The sequence below is a fragment of the Mirounga leonina genome, unplaced genomic scaffold, assembly GCF_011800145.1.
Source record: "Mirounga leonina isolate KUSES-001 unplaced genomic scaffold, KU_Mleo_1.0 Mir_53, whole genome shotgun sequence".
Classification (NCBI taxonomy): domain Eukaryota; kingdom Metazoa; phylum Chordata; class Mammalia; order Carnivora; family Phocidae; genus Mirounga; species Mirounga leonina.
Window position 1 is genome coordinate 96,012,878 of NW_023270807.1, and position 15,510 is coordinate 96,028,387.

At 36.1% G+C, this 15,510-nt stretch overlaps 1 long non-coding RNA gene across 1 annotated transcript in view; it reads right to left on the minus strand.

Moving 5' to 3' along the window:
* Positions 1 to 639: 639 nt before the first annotated feature.
* The window catches only part of LOC118000992, a 196,910-nt gene continuing 182,039 nt past the window's right edge, over positions 640 to 15,510 (minus strand). Inside the window, exon 5 of the long non-coding RNA XR_004676603.1 lies at positions 640 to 688. This is a non-coding gene — a long non-coding RNA (uncharacterized LOC118000992). The remainder of the gene's footprint in view (positions 689 to 15,510) is intronic.

Consider the following 15,510-nt stretch of genomic DNA (forward strand, 5'->3'; position numbering starts at 1 on the left):
ACAGACTAACCTTCTCAAAATAAAAAGAATTAACAAACAATACAGCATGTATGTGTGTTCATGCACATACATATGTTCGAAGGCATTAGAAGGCTCTCTAGGTAGCCATGATTTGAGGTACCAGGATCCCAGAAACAAGGAAAATGAATTGATATAGGTCTGGATTTCTGTAGAAATTTTCCTCTTGTGGTATTTCAGCAAAAGTCTAAGAAGCTGAGAATCAGTGGCAGATAAGGAGTTGGAATCCTGAGTTCAGTTTTCAATAGTCTCACTAAGACTCCAAAGCAGAGCTGCTATAGTAGTCAAGGTTTGAGAGAAATGAAGATGTTGAAAAAAGGGAAAAACATTGCAGTGATCCCAATAGTCTGCACTGCTTTTCCCCTTGAGGTATCTGCCAATTCGTAAACAGTACAGAACCAAAGGGCTACAAAGCAGAGCAGGAATATTTGACTAAGAAGTTAGGAAACTGAGCTGAGTTCTCAATAGTTTCACAAAGGTGTGAACACTACACTTGGAATCAAATCCTGCAAGCAGACGAGATGCCTCTGGACTTTCAGTTAGAACCCTGCAAGATCAGCACTCTAAGATTAAGATTAAAAAAGAAGTTAATCAGTGTACAGAAAAGAACTTATCTGCAAACTGGCTGTGTCCCAGTCTGGATCAAGATGGCATGTCCCATTCTGAAGGTCTGCAAGAAAACAAAAGTTAATTCTATCTGGAAAAAAAGATAGCATTAGCAGAGCCTCAAATTCTTCCTACAACAGTTCATACTCAATTACTGGTCTATTAGGTAGACTAGAAGATGGTAACAAATGACTGAAAACCAAGAGAAAAAAAGATAATAAAAATAGAACCATAGGAATTTAGATATTGGTGTTAATAGACTTGGACTTTAACATAACTACGATTAATATGTCAAAGGAAAAAGATGAGAAGATATATAACCTTACCAGAGAATTGGAGTCTATAAAAACATCAGATGTAAAATGTATAAGCCAAAAAAAGAATAGTCAAAGTTAAGAACATAATAGAGGGGTTTAAATGTAGATTAGACACATTTAATGCAGATTAGACACATAGACTACATTTAAATGTAGATTAGACACATAGAAGATTAGTGAATTAGAAAATAAGTCAATAAAACATATTAAGACTGAAGACAAAGAGAACAAAAAGTAAAAATATGTAGAGGAATGTAAGAACCATATGGGACAGCAATAAAGATCCAAACAATTAATTCTAGAACAAGAATTGGCATTATAGTTATTTCCCAGAAGAGGTGGGACAAGTATAATCCAAAGAGCAAGATAGTAGGCTTAAATTTAAAAATATTAGTTCTTACATTGAATGCAATTGCCAGACTGGATAAAAATAACAAAACCTAAGTATATATTATTTATAAGAGACATACTTAGTAGATTTTGCTGATACTTAAGTAGATTTTAAGGCAAGACATATTATTAGTGACAAGAAGAGGTGTTTCATTATAATATAATGGTCAATCTACCAAGAAGATGTATCAATTCTAAATTTGGTGCAAGTAATAACATAGCCTCCAAATATATAAAGCAAAAATGGATGCAATTAGCAAGAAAAATGCACAAATTCACCATCATAGTAGGTATTTTTTTATGCATTTCTCTCAGTAACTGATAGAACAAGCAAACAAAATCATTAAATATTTAAAATATTTGAAAAATGTGGTGATTAGGGGGATGGGCTAAATGGGTGATGGGCATTAAGGAGGTGTTAAATGTAAGTGATGAATCACTGAATTCTACTCTTGAAACCAATACTGAACTGTGTGTTAACTAACATGAATTTAAATAAAAACTTGGAAGAATAAATAAATAAATAAATTTATTTGAAAAATGCAATTAATGAACTTGACCTAATGGACATATATAAACACTGCATACAACTTCAAAATACATATTCTTTACAAGTGCCTGTGGAAAATTTGCAAAGTAAACTTTTCATACAGCCAGTTTCAACAGATTTCAAGAGATTGAAATCACTCAACATATGTTTTCTGGCAACAGTGCAATTAAGCTAAATGAATGAAAAAAAAAAAGGGAGAAATTCCCAAATGCTTAAATGCTTGTGTGTTGAAGATCTCCAGGGCCATTCTTGGGTTCAATGATTCATTGTGAGGAGTCACAAGATTCAGTATACAGTCCTACTAATAGCTATGATGTATTACTTGAAAGGATACAGAGCAAAAACAGCAAAGGGAAAGGTACATGGGGTGAAAACTGGGGAAATCAGGTGCAAGTTTCCAGAATCCTCTCCCAGTGGAGTCACACAGGATGCCTTTAAATTCCCCAACTACAGGTTGTGGAAACGTGTGTGAACTGCTGCCAACCACAGAATCACAGAGACTTCAAGCCCAGAGTTTTTACTGGGGGTTGGTAATGAAGGTGGCCTCTGTCTGGTGTGTACCAAAATTCCAGACTCCCAGAAGGAAAGCAGGTGTTCAGCATAAACTATGTTGTTTGTATAGTTAGGCATAGTAAACCACTCTTATCAGTTGTGGGGGGATGATGAGAACTCTCCCCAAATCCAAGTTCCCAGATGTCAGCCAATAGCCAACCTTGTAAGCAGGACTTTTAATAGATAGCAGTTAGGTTTGGTGTGTTAACTCATTTCTGCACATACGGATCAAAGAAGACTTTACAATGGGAAATAGAACATATGTTTAAATAAATGATGATGAAAATATGATGCATTAACACCTGTGATGCCGCTAAAGCCATGCTTAGAGAGAAATTTCTCTCTAAATGCATGTGTTGGAAAAAAAGAAAGGTTGAAAATCAGTGCCCTAAGTACTCATGTAAATAAATTGGAAAAATAACAACAAATTAAACTCAAAATAATAAAATTAAAAAACACAACCCCATGCAAGAGAGAAAATCAACATAGCCAAAAATTACTTCTTTAAAAGATGTAATAAAAATGAAACACTTGTGGGAAGACTAATCAAGAGAAAAAGAACAATGTTGTGAATTGCATACACCGGAGATGAAAAAGGAAACATTACAGATATTTTATCCATTACAAGAATAAGAAAAATATAACCAATTTATGCTAATCAATTTAAAAATTTAAATGAAATTTCAAAATTCCTTGAAAAAAATACAGCTTAATAACACTGATGCAAAGAATATAAAATCTTACTACTCAGCTATATAATAAAAATAAATATATAATTAAAAACCATTCAATAAATTAAAGTTCCAGGCTCAGCTGGCTTTAGCAACAAATTCTACAAACTTTTCATTAAGAAATAACACTAAAGGGGCGCCTGGGTGGCTCAGTTGGTTAAGCGACTGCCTTTGGCTCAGGTCATGATCCTGGAGTCCCTGGATCGAGTCCCGCATCGGGCTCCCTGCTCGGCAGGGAGCCTGCTTCTCCCTCTGAACCTCCCCCCTCTCATGTGTTCTCTGTCTCTCTCATTCTCTCTGTCTCAAATAAATAAATTTAAAAAAAAATCTTGAAAAAAAAAAAGAAATAACACTAAATACACATGAACTCATCTAAAGAGTAAAAAAGGAAGAAATATTTCCCAGCTCTATTTATGAGTACAGCATAATCTTGATACCAAAACTTACAAAGACATTGCAAGAAAGGAAAATTATAAATGCCAAAATCCTAAACCAAATATTAGCAAATCAGATTTAGGAATATGTAAAAAAGGGAACATATAAAAAGTTGGATTTATTCCCAGAATGCAAGTTTGGCTTAACTTTCAGAAATCAGTTGACATAATTCAGCACAGTTAAAGGAGGGAATGAGAAGATCAGCTCATTATGCGTGAAAAAGTATTTCATAAAATTTCAACACCTTTTCATTACGCACTGTTGTATGACCAATGTAATTGCAGGAGGATATTAAATGGGTCTAAATGGAGAGGTGTTATTTAAGAGGGATATCATAGAAAGTATTTTCTTGTGAAATTATCAATAGCAAAATAGTTTAGAGACATGTCCCTTCTTTCCCTCCCTTCCTTTCTTCCTTCTTTCCTTTCTTCCTTCCTTTCTTCCTTCTTTCCTTTCTTCCTTCTTTCCTTTCTTCCTTTCTTTCTTCCTTCCTTCCTTTCTTTCTTTCTTTCTTCCTTCCTTCCTTCCTTCCTTCCTTCCTTCCTTCCTTCCTTCCTTCCTTCCTTCCTTTCTTTCTTTCTTTCTTTCTTTCTTTCTTTCTTTCTTTCTTTCTTTCTTTCTTTCGTCTTTCTTAATTTGGTCATAGGAGCAGAAAATTGATTGGCCAAGAGATGCCAGCCAAGCAACCTCATATTTGCCCTTATAGCAGTGCTCTTTGTGGGAAGAAATTTCCTCCAAAACTACACCTGTCTAGCACTTGTGTTATTTGAGATAGGAATGAAGCAACGGGTTCATGAATACATTGGCACTTGTTAGTTTATCGGAGTAGCTAAGTCCTTAGGAACAAAAACAGGGCTTGAAAGAACGGCCCACAGGACATATTACAGCAGAGTAAGAAGAGATTTGGGAAGGTCCAGATTCTAGAGACCAAGCCTCTTTGGGGGATGTCGAACTCATCTGGGGCACCCGGATAGGGTGCCCAGGCACAAGGCGAGGAAGGTATTTGAATAGGAAGGGAAGAGGAGTGGGACAAACAGTGAAGCCAAACCTAAAAGGAAAAAAATTGGAATCCACACTAGGAAGAGACCTTAGAGAACATCTTTGAATGCCGGGAAGCTAAAGACCTTAGGGATGACTGGCCTCCTGAAAGTCACAGGGCTAGTCAGTGGCAGGAGGAGAATAAAAGCCCTGGTGTTTCGACTTCTAGAAGAATACTCTTCCCATCACATGAAAACAAAAATATTACAGCTGTCTATATCCAGTTTTTTTATACTGTAGATTAGACACATTTAATGCAGATTAGACACATATACTACAGGAGTAGTCGACAGGTTGACAAGTCGACAGGTACTTAGGTTGTTTCCATATCTTGACTATTGTGAATAATGATGCAATAAGCAGGGGAGTGAAGATATCTTTTGGATATCCTGTTTTCATTTCTTTTGGGTATATACCCAGAAGTGGAATTGGGCTTCCTTTTATTAACAAATGCAAATTTACCAGGAGACCATTTAGCCTGCAGAAGCTGATAAGAATACAATTCCTACTTTAAATAAAAAATGAAGAACTGGAAATAGCGTGTAAGTAGGATTTTTAATTGAAATACATTTGACATATAACATTGTGTAAATTTAAGGTGTACAACATGTTGATGTCATACATTTATATAATTGGCATTGTAAGGATAATTAGCACCTCTATCATGCTACATAATTATCATTTCTTTTTAGGGGTTGGAATAATTAAGATCTAGTCTCTTAACAATTTGATGATTATAATATAACATCGTTATCTCTTTCACTATACTGTGAAACTCCATTAGATCTGCAGAACTTATTTAAACTTGTTGCAAGTTTGTACCCTTAAACAACATCTCTCCTTTCCCTCTACCTTCCAGCCCCTGTAACCACCATTTTCCTCTGTTTTTATGAATTTGGCTTTTTAGATTCCACGTATAAGTGAGACCATGCAGTATTTGTCTTTTTCTGTCTGACATCTCACTTAGCATTTCCTCGAGATCCATTTATGTTGTTGCAAATGACAGGACATCCTTCTTTCTCATGGCTGAATAATATTCCATTGAATATATGCACCATATCTTTATCTATTCATCCATCGACAGGTACTTAGGTTGTTTCCATATCTTGGCTATTGTGAATAATGATGCAATAAGCAGGGGAGTGAAGATATCTTTTGGATATCCTGTTTTCATTTCTTTTGGGTATATACCCAGAAGTGGAATTGGGCTTCCTTTTATTAACAAATGCAAAAACCAGCAGTCTGTGAAGATGGATGAAAGAAATGACAATTGAGTAAACATTCTACAACTTGTCTTTATCTTCACTCTTAAACTCTATGTTCCTTGAGGAAAAATGTTTTGACCAATTTATCTTTATTTCTACTTTCACTGTGTTACAAGGGTTGTGTGCTTATAGTAGTCCAGTAATAAATGCTTATTAATTGGATAAAGGGAAATGTCTGCTTTTAAAAACCCAATAACCTCTTTTATTTTCACTGTCAGATTTGTTTCTATACCCATCTAATAACAGAAGAGTTAAAAATCCAGGCCAGACAATCAATTTGGCATTGCGTTGCTATTCTTTCCTATCATTCCTGTAGCAGAGACTCTTAAGTCACCAAATAGCCCTTGTCCTCTACATTTCTGGGCCCCCTTTGTAGTTGCGGTGGCCTCATGACTGGGTTCTGGGCAATGGGAAATGAAATGAAACTGGGAGCCAAAATTATCGAAGGTGGGAAATTTTCATCAGAGAGTTGAAGTCTGTAAAAAAAAATAATCAAACAAAAATTATATAACTGAAAAATCAAGTAACTGATAAAAGTATTAAAAAAACTAACAGAAGGGACATATTAAGTTCAAAGGATCAATAATAAGTTTTATCTGACTTTTGGATAGGTATTATGGAAACAGGAGGCAAGAGAATGACATCTTTAAATGCTGAAAGAAAAAACTTCCAACCTAGAATTCTATAACAAGTGAAAAACCTTATCATTTATTTATTTATTTATTTATTTATTTATTTATTTATTTTTATTGAGGTATAGTTGACATACAATATTATATTTCAGGTGTATAATGTAGTGATTGAACAATTATATATATGACAAAATGCTCACCTCCTTAAGTGTAGTTATCATCTGTCACCACAATTTATTACAACAATGTAATGCTATTACAATATTATTGACTATATTCTTATGCTGTACTTTTCATCCCCATGACTTATTTTATAACTTGAAGTTTGTTCCTTATTTCACCCATTTCTCCATTCCCCTCCCCTCTGGTAACCACAAATTTGTTCTCTATATTTATGAGTCTGTTTCTTTTTTGTTGTTGGTTGTTTTGTTCTTTAGATTCTATATACAAATGAAATAATATGGTATTTATCCTTCTTTGCCTGACTTGTTTCACTTAGGATAATACCCTCTGGGTCCATCCATGTTGTTGAGAATGGCAAGAGTTCATTCTTTTTTATGGCTGAATAATATTCCACTGTATATGTATACCACACCTTCTTTATCCACTCATCTATATTGATGGACACTCGGGTTGCTTTAATAATTTGGCTATTGTAAATAATGCCTTTATAAACACAGGGGTGCATATATCTTTTTGAATTAGTGTTTTCGTTTCCCCAGGTAAATACCCAGAAGTGGAATTGCTGATCATAGGGTAGTTCTATTTTTAATTTTTTGAAGAACCCCCATACTGTTTTCCATACTGACTGCAACAATTTGCCTTCTCCCCAACAGTGCACAAGGGTTTCCCTTTCTCCACATCCTTGCCAATACTTGTTAGTATTTTTTAATACTAGTCATTCTGATGGGTCTGAGGTGATATTCTCATTGTGGTTTTGATTTGCATTTCCCTGATGATGAGTGATGTTGAGTATCTTTTAATGTATCTCTCGGCCATCTGTATGCCTTATTTGGAAAAATGTCTATTCATGTCCTCTGCCCAGAAAAATTTCCTTTAAAAATTACAGTAAAAGAAATACATTTCAGCAGACAAAAGATCTGCACTACAAGAGATACTAAAGAACTTTTTCCAGGTTGAAGGGAAGGGATCCTGGATAGACACAAAAGACTACAGAAAGAATGAAGAGCAGCAGAATGGGTAAAAATTTGGGTAATTAAAAATGGTAAATTTCAAACCAAAATGACAACAATGTCTTGTGGAGTTTACAATCTATATAGAAGCAAAATGTGTAACAGCAATAGTACAAAGTCAGGAGCTGGGTAAGAGGAATTAAACTGCTGTGAGATTCTCAGCATGTCTGCAAGGGTGGTAGAGTGTTAACATCAGGTAGATCGAGGGGAGGTAAGGATGTATGTTTTAATCTCTAGAGTAGCCACTAGTAAAAATACACAAGAATGTAAACCTAAAAGACAAAAGAAAATATAAAATGGAATAATAAAGTCTACCAAAAGAAAGCAGAAAGAGAGGAACAAAGGAGCATAAAACAGGTGAGACAAAGAGAAAATAAATAGTAACATAGTCGATTGTAACTCAAAATATCAGTAATTAAATTGCATGTAAGTGAATTAAGAGGTGGGAGCAATGCAAGTGCTTGGAGGGGGACACTCAGAGGTCTCCCTGAAGCAACTCTTTACAGCTGGTAAGGATGTAAGGGTCTGGCTCTCCAGTGTGTAGCTGCTGTGTATCAGCCCTGCCCAGATGAAAAACGTAAAGGCCCTTGTTGTTTGTTACCTTCCAGATTCTCTGGGTACCCTTCTGAAACCATCCCCTTCTTTTTTCCCTCCTTGGTAATGATCATTCTATCTTTGTGTTTACCATTTCCTTGCTTTGCTTTATAGACTTACCAAATATGCACCAATGCTTTCATAATATAGTATTCAATCGTTTCTGTCTTTAAACTTCATCTAAATGGAGGCATACTGTCTATATTAACCTTCAACTTTGCTTTTTTGTTCAGTATTATGTTCCTGATATTTATCTGTTTTTGCAGGCAGCTGAAATGTGGTTATTTCCCCTGACATATAGTAATCTCTCATATGATGATTCCATTTTTTTTTTCCATTCTACTGTAGATAGACATTTATATACATCAAAGTTTTTCTCTAAGGCATATATCCAGGAGTGGAATGGTTGAGTTGTATTCACTGCACAAAATCAACTTTACCAGATAATGCTAAATTTTTTTCTGAAGTGATTATATACGACCAGTAGTGCATCAGTTTACTAGCTGTTCCATATCCTTGACAACACAGTTTTTGTGAATGTGCTAGAAAGAAAATGAATTCCAGTGAATTTGTGTGGATTTCCTTGCTTCCTTGTGAGACTGAGCATATTTTCATGCATGTATTTCTGTACTACAGAAACTTCCTCAATGAAATGCCTCTTTCAAGGCTTTTGTCAATATTTTCATGTCATTTTCTTATTGATTTGGATTTATTTTCTTAAAGTTACTTTTAGCTGATATATTTTTAATGCTGTTTAAATTCTATATTTTTTAAAAAATTATATATTCTACCTGTTTTTGTTCATATATTGAAATTCAAATTTTTAAAAATTTATATTAAAACTACCAAACTTGCTCAATTCTTATTTCTTTTTATTACTCATTTTATTTTTAAAACTTTTATTCAATTTATTTAAATAAAAAAAAAAGCCAACAGCAGTTCACTCATTTCTCCCAGCCCCATCCCCACCTCTGGCAACCACCAGTCTGTTCTGTGCATCTGTGAGATTGTGTTTGTTTCCTTGTTTGTTTAGATTCCACATATAAGAGAGATACAATATTCTCTTTCTCTATCTGACTTATTTCACTTACCATAACACCCTCAAGACCCATCCATGTTGTCACAATAACAAGATTTCATTCTTTTTTTATAGCTGAATAATACTCCACTCCACAATTTCTTTATTCATTAATCCATTGATGGAAATTTAGATTATTTCCATATCTTGGCTATTGTAAATAATGCTGCAATGAACATGGGGGTGCATGTTTACTTCAGATAAATACCCAGAAGCAGAACTGCTGGATTATATAGTAATTCTATTTTTAATCTTTTGAGAAACCTCCATACTATTTTTCACAGTGGCTGCACCAGTTTGCATTCCCACCAAAAAATGCACAAGGGTTCCCTTTTCTCCACATCCATTATTTCTAATATTTTATGTGTACAGTTTTTGATTTTGTGTTAGTATATCATTTATGAATAATAGAACTTTTGTTCTTCTTCATTAACTTTACAATTTTTATTTGTTTTTCATGCCTTATTGTGCTTACTAGCACCTTCAGCATAATGAATAGTAGTGAGAAAAAACACAATTGTCTTGTTCCAGATCTTTAAAGACAGTGCTTTTCCCACTTCAAAAAAGTATGATGTTTGCTATAGGATTTTTCTAGCCTTTTAATGTCTTATGAAAACTTCCTTTTGTTCTTAGTTTACTGAGAGTTTTTATTGAAAATCAATAGTAAATTTTATTGAAAAAAATTATATCTCTTGAGAAGATCCTACCTTTTTTCATTTAATCTTTTAATGTTGCTAATTATGTTAATTAATTTATAATATTATGCCACCCTTGACATTCTAGGATAAAACCAACATTTTAAAAATAACCAGCTCGATTCATTCTGCCATGAATTTGTGTTTCTGTCTCTAAAATGTGAGATGTATGGTCAGAATTTGAAGGGAAGGGAATACCCAGTAGCCCTATTCATAATAGTTCCAGACTACAATCTAAACACCCATCAAGAGCAGATGGATAAAAAAATAGTGATCTTTTCATAAAATAGAATTCTATATGGCCATGAGAATGAATAACTACAACTATATGGATGGATGTCATAAACATAATGTTAAGTAAAAGAAGACAGATGCAAAAAGTATGCATACTATGTAATCCCGTTTATGTAAAGTGTAAAATTAGAGAAAACTAGTCTATGCCCAGAACTGGAGACTGGATATGCCTCAGGTAGGGGGTGGAGTAATGGCTGGACGGGAGTGTGACTGGGGTTTCCAGGTTGTTGAGAATATAATGGTGTTTGGTCTGGTTGGTGGTTACACAGTTTTGTTCAATTTACAGAAATTCATTGAGGTGTAGTTTTCTCATGTGCATTATACCTCAACAAATTTTTTTCAAATGACAGAAGCAGCACAGACTAGGAAGCAAAAGACATCAATTTTCGTCCAAATTTTGCCCCTTTAGAGTGTTATCATCTTGTTCAATTAACTTGACCTTTCTAGGTTTTGTTTTATTCATCTGTAAAATAGGAAAATAATAATATCTGTTATATGTGGTGGCAATGAATAATTAAAGCCCGTTTGCTCCTGAGATTTCACCCTTAGAGTTAAGTTATAAGTCAGCATGTAATGGATCAGGAAGAAATATGCAAGGCCATCTTGAGAAGCTAGAGGGACTCCTTTCTGTTGAAAAAATCAACAGAAATTTGGCTGGAGGTATACATGTACTGAGAGAAGAATGTGCCCAGGAGAATAGAAGTTTGGTCAGCTACTAAAGCACAGAACTGAAGAGTCACAGGACTAAAATGTGGCCCCGACAAAGAGTTGGTCATCTTGGAAATGCACAGATCAGATGCCACATAATTTGTGATCAAAGAAGTGAAGCTGTCATACCTTGGCAGCTCTATTTCTAACTGAGAAACTACTGAACTGACAATATAGTTTTAGACTTCAGAATCTTGTGACATTTGCTCAAAAGATTAAGCATCTTCAAACTGAATACATGCACTCATTCATTATTTATCAAACATGTATTGACATCCTCTTTACAGGGAGATACAGATAAATAGGACCAGCCCTGACTTCAAGAAGTCAGTAGTCTGATAAGGGAGACAGACATGGGTATTAACAACAGAGAGTTAAGGGCTTGGACAGAGGTAAATACTGAATCCTATGGGACCATTTAGAAAAGAATGCCTAATCCATGTTTTTGAATTCAGGGAAAGCTTCTTTGAGGGGAGATATTAAGATCCTGACAAAGTCATTGTAACTGAATTCTGGAACTTTCAGGACGAAGGGCTAAGCCTTGGACCATGGCGAATTTACTGTAGTAAAAGTCACTTTGTGAGATTTCTTGGCTGCCAGCCATACAGCCTGTCTTGGTTGTGACACAACATTTGTCTCGTGTCAGCGCGGTGGGGGAGGGGTGAAGGATTGACACCAGACTCAGGGAGAGGGGGCAAGGCAAAAACTATCATCTCTTGTGTTCCTTCGATGGTGGCTTCTGTTTTGCCCTAATTTGTGTTTGTGGAGTTACTTATGAGGATTAAATGAAGCATGTATCAGGTTCCTTAGGAATCTTAAAGACTGGTTCACTTACTAATCGCTATCATTTTCTCAGAAAAGTTAGTCTTTGTTAAGACTAAAATAGTCAAAATATGCTTATTCTGATTAACTAAAATACCCCATTCAGCAAGCATTTCCTGAGTACTTTAGAGTGCCTGATTCTACTAACCAGTGGGACACAGAAATGGGAAAGCTTCTGCCCCCAAGGGGTTCAAATGCAGGTGTGAATGGAAGATGTATACAAATGCTCTGTAAAGTTGCTGCTGCCCAGATGGATCTAGAGGGCTTCAGCGCCCCCAACCAACCACATCATCTCCATCAGCATCCTTAAATCGTCCAAATGAGCATCCAATCTACCGAATCTATGTGTTTGCTTAAACAACTACAACCTAAAGGCAGTAACCCGAATCCCAAATACCCACACCCAGCAGATACCTTCCTAAATGACACCCCACCCCCCATTACAGGATGATGCAATGGTATGTTTGCAGGAGGAACAAGAGTCTGAGGAGGAATCCCTGCAGAAATTATCTCTGAACTAGAATTTGAAGGATGAAGAATGAAATGCAGACCAGGTCAGAAATACCTTCAGCATAAAATTCAGAGATAGGGAAAAGACTTGCAGGTGTTAGGGGACCGGTGGGGCTCGGAGAGGGTCATCATCTGGAACAACAGAAATCCAAACTCAGAGGGCACTGTTTACAATGCCAACAAGCTTGGACTTCCTCTGTAAACAGGAAGGGAACATCTAGGAGTTTTGACTGGCTAAAATCTAAGGAAGAACATTTCAGTGGCCCCATGGAGATCGTACTGGAAGAGACAGTGGAGGAAGGGGGAGGGCACAAGGCAAGCGAGAAGACATGCTCGATTTGCTCACATCATGTTCCTTAGTTCTCTGACTCACGCTCACCTTAAATGCTTCTAAGCATTTTTAGCATATGATGCAGACCATTCTGCCTTGCCAGAATTCCTCACACTGGTTATTTTCGTGCTGTTCTACCTTGCAATAAGAGTTGTTGGTGGGATTTCATCTTAAAGCTATTTTGCAGAAATAAAAGTTTTCACAGTCATTGCCAATTTGGCAAGAGCAAATTTTGAGGCCATTCTGCCGGATTTGTTTTTTAATCAATGTGGTTATTTCACGACAGGAAGTAGATCTTGTGCTTTTATAATCTTGTGCATCATAAAAATAACCATTCATTTAATAAGATAATGCAAAAAGAACCCTGGATTCTTGGGTGGTTAATGAATGTGGCAGGATTCTTTCCAAATCAGCAGCTCTGAGCAGGAGACAAACATCAGTGTTTAAACAAAAAACTTTGAATAGGAATTAATGGGGTGGAGAATTGCTACTTTTAAGCAGAAAGAATCTCATAACCACCCCCACAATCAAACGATTTATATTCAAAATGATTTTTCTGATTGAAGGAAGTGAGACATTCTTGCATATAACTAGCCTCCCTCTCTCTCCCTCTCTCTCTCTCTCTCTCCCCCTCCCCAACTCCTCTCTCTCTCTCTCTTTCACACACACACACACACACACACACACACACACACACACACAGAAACCTCATAGAAGCCAATTTCCAGAGAATGAAGATATAGTGTGCTTTCTGGAATTACTGACCACAGGTAAACCCACCCCAAGCAATCTCTTATATTTACCGTTTATTTCTTAAGCCTTGGCCCCAGACACAAAGCAATATTTCCTCTTTATGCAGTTTACTTCTTTCAGAACCTTAAAGAATGATCAACAACTGTGGTTCTTTCTGAGCTCGAACATTAAACATTTCATCACTGATTGCTTTTAGTAAGTGTGTGTACAGTGAGGTCTTTTGTTCCCTAATTATCGGTAATTATGGTTCTTGCACACTTTCTAAGAATTCAAAAGAAAAAGTGAAGAGACAGTGGTAGTTTAAACCGAAGCTCTATATCAATCAAATAAAAAGAAAGAAAGTAAAATGGTAAAGCTTCTTATAAACAGGTACATGACGGCTCTGGGTTACTTACAGTAGCTTCAAGAAGTTAGTAAAGAAAGACAAAGGAAATTAACAATTTCTAAATTACTACTTTAGTAATTAATTATTGTTAAAATACTTAAATATTCAATCCCACCTGGATCTGAATCCATCAATATTACCCTTTCTTTCCCACTTGAAAGCAAAAATATATGCTATGAGGTTTATTGGAATAATGTGAATACCCTCACATTCTTCCCCAAAGTTTATCTTTTACTTCTAAACAACTTAATGGTAGGGTTCTCAAAACATAAAATTTCTTGTCATCTGTTTTAATACTCAATTTGTTCTATTCAATAATGCTTATGTTATCCCTCACATTAAAGAGTCTTTGCTCAACAACATTTGACACGAAATTTAAGATAATTACTAATTTTAATAATTTTAATAACCTAATTATCAGCTACCTAATAATGGTCACATTCAGAAGAGTATTTTCAGGGCACTTGGTGGCTCAGATGGTTAAGTGTCTGCCTTTGGCTCAGGTTGTGATCCCAGGGTCCTGGGATCAAGTCCCGCATCGGGTTCCCTGCTCCTTGGGGAGCCTGCTTCTCCCCCTGTCCCTCTCTCTCTGTCTCTCATGAATAATAAATAAAATCTTTTTTTAAAAAAGAGTATTTTCATATATCAAAGGTGCTATTGCCCCTCAAGTTACCTCTATCATTTTTTTGTCCTTTGCTCTTTACCCATGATACAAGTTTATTTATTTATTTATTTATTTTATTTATTTTTTTATTTGAGAGAGAGAGAATGAGAGACAGAGCATGAGAGGGAGGAGGGTCAGAGGGAGAAGCAGACTCCCTGCCAAGCAGGGAGCCCGATGCGGGACTTGATCCCGGGACTCCGGGATCATGACCTGAGCCGAAGGCAGTCGCTTAACCAACTGAGCCACCCAGGTGCCCCACAAGTTTATTTATTTAAGCAGTTAATATTATCACATGCAAGTGTAACACCAGTGCATGGGCTCATGCAGGCTGCACACTGTGAAACTCCGGATTGCGCTCACTTAGACCGCAATGGGACCAGTGTCCTTGAAATTCTCAATAAGATGGAATAGTGGAAGAATGTTTGTCACCTACACACCATCCTATTGAAACTCGGTCTGTGTATGCATGAGTGTTATCAGTCACGGAAGCGCGCCGTGCCCCTGAACAGGAGATAGGAGTAAAGGTTGAGGGCTGTGACATTGAACAGCCCAGTGTGAGCCAACAATCCTCAATCGTAGTATATTTATTTCAATTTCAGATTGTTCTTAAGGATATCTGTAGTTCTTCCATTTGACTATATTTTATGACTCAGTTTGGAAAACCTTATTTTGTGAACCCAATATGCAACGTAATGGCTGACAGTCTGCTTAAATTAAAATGATGCTTATTAATTATTGAACAGATACTAACGGAATTCTCTTGAGAAAGAAGTACTTTGTATTGAAGTTTCAAATAGCAAGTTTATTGTTCATGGTGGGGCATAGGTGCAGAGTATGGGGAAGGTACATTGAAGCTGAGCTAGAGCTCCTCAAGATGAGATTCACCTTGGAGGCATTTATCGTATTTCAGGGCTGGTCCTCAACTTTACAGGCCCAGAATCTTAATTTT